Raw genomic sequence first — 12,024 nt, 5'->3', positions numbered from 1 at the left:
GCCTTGGGTGGCCTGTTCAAGCACCAGGCCCCTGCATGGTCTTCCCCACACTGAGATACTTCATGTGTGTTTAATAACTTGCACATTTGATTAATGAATGCATTGGGAAAGCAGGGAGTGATCACATTCATTTAACATGATTTAGTCAAATGAATCCTCAGGTTACGAATGTAATTGGAAAGCCCTATTGCATTCAATATTCAAGGATTACCTTTATTTCTGTACCCTCCTGTCCTGGCAAACTATTCTTTTTTTTAAAAAAAATATAGTTTATTAGTTTTTACAATTAAAACCAACCAACAATACATACACAAATAAGCAAAGGAAAAGAAAGGAAGAAAGAGAAGGAAAGAAGGAAAAAATTTAGAAAAAGAAAAAAAGAAAAAAGGAAAAAAGAAGAAAAGGAGAGAGAAGGTTCAAAGCATTCTTATTTTTACAGTTTGCAAGATTTTTTTTCATAACCTTAATTTATATAATGTACATACACCTGTTCTTTACTTATATCGCTACCTCATTATTATAGGTTGATACTTTTCTCTTATGCCTTATAATATATAATTTATCCTTGGTCAATCCAATTATACCAACAATTCCAGCTATCATAATATAGTGAAGTATCTTTGTTTTTTAGCGCCAAAGTCAATTTATCCATTTCTGCACATTTTGAAATTTTTTCAATAATCATTTCATCTGATGGAGTTTGATGTTGTTTCCAGTGTTGAGCGAAGGCTAATCTGGCTGCTGTTAAAATGTGTATTGTTATGTATTTAGCTTTTTGGGAAATTTGTTTATCAAAAATCCCTAACAGGAAGGACTCTGGTTTGTATTCGATCTGCTCTTTTGTAATTTCTTCCAACCAAGTTTTGATTTTCTTCCAGTACTTTTGGGTTTCTGTACAAGACCACCACATATGGAAAAAGGTTCCTTCTTTTTTCCTACACTTCCAGCAATACGGACTCATGTTAGGGTGCAAAGTATTCTGGTTTCTTCCACATCCATTGCAACCACAACTGGATTCCAACCACAGCTGGCCTTAAATGCAAGCTACTCAATGCAAGAAGGCTTGTAAATAAAATACCTGAATTTCTCCTCTTACTAAATACGGCTAAATTCGACATTATATTTGTCTGTGAAACATGGCTCAACTCATCTCTCCCTGACTTCATTACCACAGTAAGAGACTATCATGTTTACCAATCAGATCGTGAAATCCGTAGAGGAGGTGGTGTTGCTATCTTCTATAAAAAGTCCCTACATCTAAAAAACATCCAAGTTACCCAGGAGCTTGCTATTCCTGAGACCATCATCTGTGAACTGTCCTTAAATATCACATTTCAGTTCTTACTATGTTACAGAGGCCCTGATTATGACATCGAACATGCAAACAAGCTAAATACACTACTAACATGGGCAGCATCCTGCCCACATGCTTTTATCTTTCTTGGTGACTTCAATCTACCTCATATTAACTGGACCCTTAACGAATGTGCAACTGAACCCACACATGCAACCTTCTACAATGCAGTAACAAATCTGGGACTAGAACAACTAGTAACCAACAGCACTAGACTTAACAACTGCCTCGATCTCATCTTTTGCAATAGTTTTTATTCAATTTACGGAATACATCCACACAAAAATCATCACAATGACAGAATCCCCAATTATAACTTCAAAAAAGGCAACTATGATTTTATAAACAACGATCTCTCATCCCTTGATTGGCAATTTCTATTCTCTGGATGCAATACTGTAGAAGACCATTACAACATATTTTTACTTGAAGTCAAAGAGTCATCAAACTATATGTACCATTAACAACTCCCAAAACCAGAAAAAAACAAATTACCCATAACAATAAGGAAACTTCAATCCAAAAAGCAATCACTTTGGCGAAAAAACAAATCTGGTCACGTTGCCAACTTCAAAAGCCAATACAAAAATTTATGCCACCAGATAAAAACTGAATGCACCAATTTCACATTAAACAAGAAGAAAACCTTCTACGCACCAATTCCACCCATGGTTTCTACAATTTTGTAAACAACAAACTAAAAGACTCAAGGTACATCCCACCCCTGAAAGGACCTAATGGTAAAGACTGCAACGATGACACTATTAAAGCCAAACTCTTTAACACATTCTTTGGCTCAGTATTTCTACCTCTATCCATAATTGATCCACATGTTCCTTTTTTCTTCTTCTCTGTTTGCAGAACTTTATCCATCCAACACAATTTTCCTAATCTTTCCATTCCTCATTCTTTCTTTGCGTGCTGTGAAACAGTATATAGTTAATTGTTGCTTAATGCCCATTTGTTCAATAATAGTTCAAACTCAATTGCAGTACCCCCATGGTCATGTGATAGAAGTTCAAATCAGCCTCCATCACTTCTGCCACAGTCTACCATATCCTCTGCTGGGCTCATTATCTTGGGTTTTTTGTTTTTGTTTTGCTGAAACTCTAGGCCTTTTGCCTCATGAAGGTAATGAGGCTGCTTGTACCCTCAGACACCCTCTCACCCACCCTGCAGCAGCCCCACTTAGCCCCACTGTACCTTACTGGCCAAATCTGCCCCCTCGCATACCTTTCTGCAATCCTGCTATACTCCTTTATCATCTTGCCATCCATCCAGATATTTTTTGTTCATTCTCTCCTTGCCAGCTTGCCTAGAGATTACCTGAGACTTGCAACTTCCTCTTGCTTTCCCGATTGACATTGGTCATTGAATGCCAAGAGGAAGTAGCAAGGTGGTCTCTGCTTAATGACCCCTGATCCTCACTTAATAAGAGCAATTGGGATTGCAGGGATTGCCATTGCCAAGCAATGCAAGCATGTGACTCACACCTTATTACCATGTGGTTTAGCAATAAAAATTCCAGTCCCATTTAACATAGTTAACCAAGGACTATGTCCTGTGGTATGCTTGTAAATGTTTAAACACTGGCTTTGATGGCTCTAGTGCTGCTACTGTACAACACCATTAGCTAATGGTAAAAAGCTGATTGGCATACTCGGTAGCCAGTCCAATGGCCTATGAACTACTACAACTAAAAATGCTCATACGTTCATGCAAAGCAAATTTTCACACAGAAAATCCAGATAATAAGATGAGCATCCTTTTACCTAGCCTTGTGTGTGTGCATGTGTGTGTTTGTGTTTGGTCTTTTCAGCTAGTGTCTGCATGAATAAGTGGTATGACTCAGACACCTAAAAGTCACTTTTCAAGTGAAGAGTACGAGTTTTAACTCCCAGTGAGATGCAAGAGTTCAGAGAGAGGGGAAAAATGAGATTTAAAAAGTAGAGTAGAAGCTTTGCTTAGATGGGAACTCACGTACTCTGGTAAGCCTGCAATCTAGTTTATTGATGTTGAGCATATCTGGCAACAGTAGTGAGCAGAGACTTTTATCCTGACATCAAAAACCATTTCTATTCCATTTTCCCTGAAGATTTCAATGGAGCCAGGTTGTTTTATCCATCACTTGTTTGGTTGTACTCAGTTTGAAGGATACATTTGTGCGTATGCCTGGAATAATTTGTTCCTAAATGTCTTATGGGATACAATTTTACCTTCCTACAAATATCTCTTCAAAATACTGTTTCCCCTTGAAATCTCTCCCCCCACAGTTTCCAACTAAAACAAATTCTATCAGGAACTCACTATTTGAGTGCTGCCTTTTTGACTTTTCTCTTTGTTCTGCTTTTCTGTTTTGGCTTTCCTCTGAGTATGGTTCTCAAACTTTCTGACTGAGGATGAAGATCAGGAAGAGGAGGAGAATTGTTAAAGCACACTGAATCTCAGCACTTTTTCAAAGCTCTGATGAGCCCTAATACAAATTTGTGTCTAAAAAACTTAAGTCCAGAATTACCCATTTACTCCAATGTGTTGGGGAATCAATTTTCAGCACCACTAGCATTTGTTATATTTGGAATTGTCATTGAAAGATAAAGTTCAAGAAGCAGATGAAAAGTAGGCTGTGCAATTGTCTTTTTCTTTACACCCAGCAGTGTGTTCCGAGCATTTGTGTCAAAAAAAGATGAAAAGATGGAGGCAGAGTCATGATCCAAGCTTCAGCTCTTTGTACTTATGCGCAATACGCATTATGTACAAATCAATTACAATGCCACATTTACCTGCTTGTGTGTAAACATGTATCTCACTCCTGAGACTTTATAAAAACTGGAATTTGATAGAAGAGTATGAAATTCCGCTAATAGAAAAGATGACAAAGGATCTGGTGATAGTAGCCTGGGAGTTTAACATTAGGACTAGCAAAAATGATTGTGCACTTCATGAATAATGCTACTCTTTCCCTGAGTCAGAGATGGTGTTAGTTCCTTTCTCAATATATAACTGCAAAGTTAGGAGTTGATATCTCTGGATGTAATCTAACCCTGTTGATCAACAACTTAGATTTGTTAATTCTGCATGGTGATTATTCTTTCTAGAGTTATTGATTATTGTATACTTTCCCATGGAGTGATAAATATGATAACCAATTTTAAAGTAGGAGAGTCACTGATTAATTATCATGTTTCTTTAAATGTGTTTGCTATCAAAAAGAAGATTACATCTACAGAACATATTGTTGGTCAGAATTGTACCCAAATGTTACAACATGCCTGTGCAACTTGGACAACACAGATAGGAAGCCCAAATCAAATCTCATAACATGAATAGCCTATTTAAGTGTTAATAAGTGAAAAGTTGCCTGAAAATATTTATAGTTTATATCATTAATTAATGCCTTTTTAAATATAGCAATTATTTTGTAAAAGAAAATGGGGAATTAGTAAAAGATCTAAAATATGGTTTGATAAGGAGGTGTAAAAGCCAAATGCTCTTAATAGAATATTTTAACCAACAGAGGAACAATGATTCTCTTTCAGTGCAAAAAATCACTTGAAGAAAAAAAGGAAGAGGAGGAATAAAAGTTTATTGAAAAAAAGAAAGAAAGAAAGCACAGAAAGCCCTTTGGGGGGAAAAAACTGATTTTGGCATCTGAGCTTGGAGATATTATCACCCTTTAGAACAGTAATGGTGAACCTTTTTGTTGTGGTGTGCTGAAAGTGCCAGCACCCACAATGCAATGCACCCTGCCCCCCTGCGCATGCGGGTGCAACACACCTGCCCCACCCTCTTACCTGCACTGTGCATCTGCATGCCTCCCAGCTGATTTTTGGCCCGTTTGAAGCCGTTTTTGCCTTCCCGAAGCTCGAGGGAAGCCACTGCAGCCTAGGGAGGCCGAAAAACAGTCCTCCCAGAAATACCAGAAGTGCCTGTTTTCAGCCTCCAGGGGACCTCTGGAGCCCAGGGGAGGCCGTTTTCATTTTCCTGGAGGCTCAAAGGAAGCCTCTGGAGCCTGAAAACAGGCCCGTTTCAGCACTTCCAGTATTTCTGGAAGGCCCATTTTTCAGCCTCCTGAGGTTGCAAAGATTTCCCTTGAGCATCCAGGAGGCCGAAAAGAGCCTTCCCTGAGTTTCAGAGGCCCTCTGGAGGCTGAAAACGGGCACTTCCGGTATTCCTGGAAGGCCCGTTTTTCAGTCTCCCAAGGCTGCAGATGCTTCCCTCGAAACTCGGGAGGGTGAAAACGGCCTCAAATGGGCTGAAAATCAGCTGGCAGGTGTGTGCATGCACAGTGCATGTAAGTTTGTCTGGGGCTCGTGTGCCTGCACAAATGGCTCTGCGTGCCATCTGTGGTACATGTGCCATAGGTTCACCATCACGGCTTTAGAATATTCTAACTGGCAACATGAGTGATGTGGGATCAAAAGCAGAGATATCTGTTCTTTCTTCCATGTGGGAAGTTTATTGCCACCTATCAATCTATTTAACACTGCATCTTTACAGCCACCAAAGAGGTCCAGGGCAACTTACCCAAAGGCTACCTACCATTTTGATCAAAATCTCAAGTTTAATTGCACAACCGAAAAATGAGATAAACCAGGAGAAAATACTATTTATCCTGAGTTGATAAAATTAAATGCAGATTGGTGGGAACAAGTTTCAGCAGTTTTGTTTATGACCATAAGCTGCTTATTTAAATATCTTCAACAACAACATTGTTCCTATACTTTAAAAAAGGAAATAGCTCTAATCCATCTAACTATTATCCAATCAGTTTACTTACTATCATCAGCAAGTGGTGATATGCTTGATGCTTACACTGGAAATGAACAGATATGGCTGGAACAAGAAAGCATTCATGTCAAGAAGCAAGATAGGTTTAACACAGGGGAGATCAATGACAGATTAGTCATTGGTCCTGCAACATTTAATTGAAAAAATATTTATCAGCCATTGAGGAGCATGCAGCATTTATTGATTTCAGAGAAATACTGTGGAATAAATTGGGAATTTGCCTTTTAAATGGTATTTCCTGGCACTCTTAAAATTGTGCACTGTAATACATAGATATAAGTATAACTTGATAATCAAAGACTAACTCTCTGATATGGTGCTTAACTATACTATATGGCTGTCAAATAAGGCTGTATCTTAGCTTCTGTGCTGTTTACATTAATTATGTAGTAGAAAAATGCACAAAATGCATGTCCACAACATCATGCTCCCCAACCTGGCCAATAGATCCACTGGATTACTTCTATATGCAGATGATGCTTCCATTACTCAACCATACCTGTTAGATTATGGGGGAAAAAAATAACACAGTTGTCCAGTCTCTTTTTGAAAGCCTCCACTGGTGCTCCATCACTGAAGGCTTTCAAAAAGGAACTACACAATCATTTGTCTGAAATGATAAAGGGTCTCCTGCTTGAGCAGACGGTTGGACTAAAAGACCTCCAAGATCCCTTCCAACTCTATTAAACTATGTTCTATGTCTACAGAGGATGATTTAATTCTTAATTATCAAACAAAAATAAAAATCATGGTCTTCTCAAAGACGTTTTTGGCAAATCAATTAACCCATGGCAAAGTTAATGGAAACAGCATTGAACAAGTTCAGACACTTATATAACTTGGAATCATTTTCTAGGCTACTGGTTGATGGAGTTTCCGAATTCAATCCATAGCTGCTCACCTACTATTTGTTTTTGCACTAAAGAGGTAATTATATTCCCAGGAGAACCAAATATCTTTGAAACCAAACTAATAAGTCCTATATCTTATGGTCTCCCAGTACGTGCAGATATGGACATGGAATCACTAGAAGTTTTTTTAAAATGGATTTAAATTTTAAAACTGTTAAAACCCTACAATGCATCTCAAACTGCACAGACTGAGGCTGGTATAATTCAATTTAAACCCATGTGTATTTAGTTGTGAGTTCTTGGCTCAAGCTCATTTTTAACTCAAGCAGTCTGTTCACTTCTAGAAAAATTCCACTCTTGTTAATGGAAACCACTTAGTTTACCCCTTAACTGAGCTTTTTTCTAATGTACTAGTCCTAAAGGGGTTTGTACAGACCAGAGCATTTTTTAAGCAACATGTCAGAAATATTGATCTGCAAAGAGATATCAATCAAGCCCAATCCTACATTATTCCAATACAATCAGAGGGGAAAAGGTATATTGTACTTGCTCACTATCTGTTCACACTATTGCCATAAAGACCAGAATTGCTTTCCCAGTAGCCAGTTGCAATGGTCTTCCCACAGCTCTTTGAGAAAGGTTTCATAATATATCAAAAAAGCATCTTTGTGGTAAAGGGAAGATTGAAAGGATATATCCAACATCGGATTAAGCAAACTAGCTGCTCCCAGACAATTTTTTAATGTGCTATATGTTGACAAACATAAATTATTGTATCTTTCACGTATAATGTGTCTCACTGAAAAGTCTCACAGGAAGAAATAAAAAAACATTTGAAGAAAAGTGTGACACACACAAAGTCTTGAATGAATTTCAGTTATTAGTACAATAATAACTTTGCTGAGAAATTGTTTTAAGTAATGTTAGCTTTAAAACATTCAGTTTGCCATTGTCATTTCTGTTTCTCACACAAAGCAGCTCTATCCCATAAGCCTAATATGTAAAATTGAATTAATAAGGCATTTCGTCTATTGATATTAAAAATATTTCACATCAGCACAGGCTCCAAATTCCATGGAAAATAGTAATTTACCAATTTTAGTACCTCAGGAACAGACAAGGTTAATCAAATAAATTATGTCAAAGTCATTTTATTCCTTTTCCATCCTTCACTGCCCATTATATACTTGTCTCAGACTACAAATTGCACCCCTCTTTGCCTTCTTAATTGTGTTTATGGAATCATTCCAAAAGTGATCACTATTAAGGAAGAAAATTGCAGCAAAAAGTATGAGACAAAATGTGTTAATTTAACATCTCATGAATAAATGTTAGTATTCACTGAGGAGTGGTATCTTTTTTAAATTAACACCACCAAAGACACAGTTACGCTTAGCCTTAGCAATTTAAATGCCTGTTGTCTGAGATTTCACAGGTATGTTGATTAAATTATTATGAGTTTACTACAAGCATTCTGCATAATTAGGAACTCCCTATTGTCTCTACTATGAATGTTAATGGTTTAGTTGGTACCTCATCCAGACTTTTGTAAGTCCCTACAGAGGCAAATCTTTTAGTAATAGGTTTATTTGGCTATGGATTGAGAGAAGAATTAGATTAATTATATATTGTCCTGCCTCTATATATAATGGTAATGTTTTACGCTTTGTTTGTTCATTTCTCTCTCCACAAATGTAGGATTTGCTTTGAATTTAAGCTAATCTTCCGGCACAGAATTATTGTACTTAGCTTTGTTGTTTAATCACTAAGTTATGTACGACTCTTCACAACTCCCTGGACCATAGCAATCCAGGTTCCCCTATCCTGCACTGTCTCCTGGAGTTTGCCTAAACTCATGTTCATTGCCTCACTGGCACTATCTAACCATCTCCTCCCTATCATCCTCTTTTCCATTTGCCTTCATTTTTTCCCCACTATCACAGTCTTTTCTAATTAATCTTCTTTTCTCATTAGGTGGCCTATTATGAACTATTATGTCCATTCTTCAGAAAACTTGACTGTGACCTTCACCAGCCTCAGGCATGGTTATCATCTCATGGTCAATATTTTAGTTCTGTACCTCCAGGGCTATGACATTTTAAGCTAAATAAAAAAATAAAAGTTTTAAGCCCAGAAAGAACTCTTTTGAAAATCCAAGCCTCAAATATATTAGCAAGCCATGTAGAGAACTACATTTCATAAGTGGTTTGAACTTAAATTGAATCTTACATCGGACTTGTTTTCCATGTATGAAATTATTTGGACATTGATGGACTCATAGTTTAAGTTATCATTCCTCTAATGAAGGAATTAACTAATTTCCAGTGAAAAGTTTAAACTATTCCAGTAGCAGTTATCACACATAAAGCCAGTTCAGTATGTTTTGTAATATGTGAGTTTTAGTAGAAGGTCAACATGTTTCATCCTGAAATTAGATCATCTTCCAAAACAGTTAAGATTTATGACCTTGCCAGGAGATAATATTAAATGTTCAAACTTAATTTTTTGACATTGTTACTTTCCAACAATGTTTGAATATTTAATATTCATTTTAACAAGCATCACTGGGGTAACTGTATCAGTAAATGAACAATTTATATACATTTTCTTTCTTTCTTTCTATATAGCATTCACAGTAAATTTTAAGGTTGCATTTCACTGATACTCTCATTGTTCCATAAAGAAAATGAACTCAATATATACAATCTAAATGTCCCTTTTTTCTTAAGGATCAGAATAAACTTATTTTATAGAAATTATTCAGTTTTTGATCAATTTGTGACATACCAAATTATATAGTAAGATCTTATCTCATTGTTAGTACAAAGCAATTTCAAAGAGATAGGGTGCATGGTTGTTTTTTTTCAGGAATGTAGCATCTCCACTGTAAGAAAGGTACCTTAAAATATGTTGTGGGGTTCAATGTATTTCTGGTGAACTGAACAGGATAATAATAATAATAATAATAATAATAGTAATAATAATAATAATAATAATAATAATAATAATAATAATAATAATAATAATAATAATAATAATAATAATAATAATTTCATTACAGTTCGGTTCTCTGACATGGTGTATTTCTGCCACTTTTGAGGTTGTTCAGCTTCCAGTAGCCCTGCAGGCCCATGCCCTGGTTGCTCAGCTATGGGACCCGTGGCCTGTAGCCCACTTGTCAATGGATGCCCAGGTTCCCCAACACCTGACATGGTCCTTGTTAACCTGGGCGATGACCAAACCGGTATAGTCTTCATTCGGTTGTGTTTCACCATGATTCATTGCATGGGTTGTTGGGTGCACTCAGCCTAGACCACTCTGACATGGTTGGACCTGCTGGTAGTTTGCATTACTGCCAGCACAGCTCTCAGCTTCATTGGAGCAGTTAAGCCCCCCGCCACATCAACCATAGTTACCCATCATAGTTACCCATCAAGGCGGCACCCCATGGGGGTGAAGAAGGTTATGGCTGACCAACAGAACACTGAAGATAGACACAGAAGGCCTGATTCTTGCAGCCCAAGAACAAGCCAAGAACGAATGTAATCAAAGCCAGAATAGAAAAATCTGCTGATGACCCCAAATGCAGACTCTGCAAAGAAGCAGATGAAACCATTGATCACATACTGAACTGTTGCAAGACAATTGCTCAGACTGACTACAAACAACGTCACAACACAGTTGCTCAGATGGTCCACTGGAACTTGTGTCACAACTACCATCTACCTATAGCAAAGAACTGGTGGGATCATAAGCCTGAAAAAGTGGTCAAAAATGAGCATGAAAAACTACTGTGGAAATTCCGAATACAGACCGACAAAGTTTTAGAACATAATACCCCAGATATCACGATTGTGGAGAAGAAAAAAGTGTGGATCGTTGACATTGCCATACCTGGTGACAGCAGAATCGACGAGAAACAACTTGAAAAAGTCACCAGTTATCAGGACTTGAGAATCGAACTGCAAAGACTCTGGCATTAACCAGTGCAGGTGGTTCCAGTGGTACTCGGCACACTGGGTGCTGTGCCTAAAGACCTAGGCAAGCACTTGAAAACAATTGGCACTGACAAGATCACCATTGGTCAGCTGCAGAAGGCCACCTTACTGGGATCTGCTCGCATAATCCGCCGATACATCACACAGTCCTAAACACTTGGGAAGTGTTCTACTAGTGATTTGTGATATGAAACCCAGCATACTTATCTCGTTTGCTGTGTATACTGTCATTTTTGTGAATAATAATAATAATAATAATAATAATAATAATAATAATAATAATTTGCAAAATATGTCAAGAAGTTGCAGCTTCCTGCTGTAGTGCCAGTGGAGCTGCAAAAGACTACACTACTCAGAACAACATACATTTTAAGAAGATACCTAGGATGCTGGCAGCAACCAGTCAATGGGCAGCAACTCATCAGAGCCAGTCAATGATATTTGTGATACATTTTTAAATGTTCAGTTGACTGAGTTTCATGTTTAATAAATAAACATTAATAATAATAATAATAATAATAATAATAATAATAATAATAATAATAATAATAATAATAATAATAAAAACAACAACAAAAGAAATTGAGACCACTGGTTTCAGAATACAATATTCAGTTTTGTAGTCTAGATTTTCTCTATATTATCCAAATTCTTTTTTCTACTTTTTAAAAAAATGGATAATACTCAGGGGTGGGATTCTCTTGATTCGGACCAGTTTGGGCGAACTCCTAGTTCCAATGATCAGCTGGCTCTGAACTGGTTGTCTCCGACGAACATGTGGGCCCGATCACCATTGCTCTTTCCTGAGTTTTATTTTGGGTTTTTTAGAGCACAGCTGATTCGTGCCGCAGAGTGGTTTGCTGCGCCTCAGCTGTTTTATTCACAGGGACTGCAGTTGAAGGGAAGTATTAGAGTTAAAAATGGGCTTGTTAAAATGTAGAGTGTGCGCTCACTGAACCGGTTGTTACACTGGTTGAATCGCATCACTGACAATACTGAATTATTGATGTAATCTCTTGTGAAATATTTTCAT

General features: G+C 37.3%; 1 pseudogene; it reads left to right on the top strand.

Annotated features, from left to right (window-relative positions):
• LOC148131395 (uncharacterized) overlaps positions 1-11,144 on the top strand; it is a 100,288-nt pseudogene extending 89,144 nt beyond the window's left edge.
• The last annotated feature ends 880 nt before the right edge of the window (positions 11,145-12,024 follow it).

The sequence above is a fragment of the Notechis scutatus genome, chromosome 3 (assembly GCF_049901735.1).
Source record: "Notechis scutatus isolate UNSWTSFEM ecotype Mainland chromosome 3, rNotScu1.2, whole genome shotgun sequence".
NCBI classification, from domain to species: Eukaryota; Metazoa; Chordata; class Lepidosauria; order Squamata; family Elapidae; genus Notechis; species Notechis scutatus.
The sequence above is the reverse complement of the archived record's forward strand: the minus strand, read 5'-3'. Positions and strand labels throughout refer to the sequence as shown.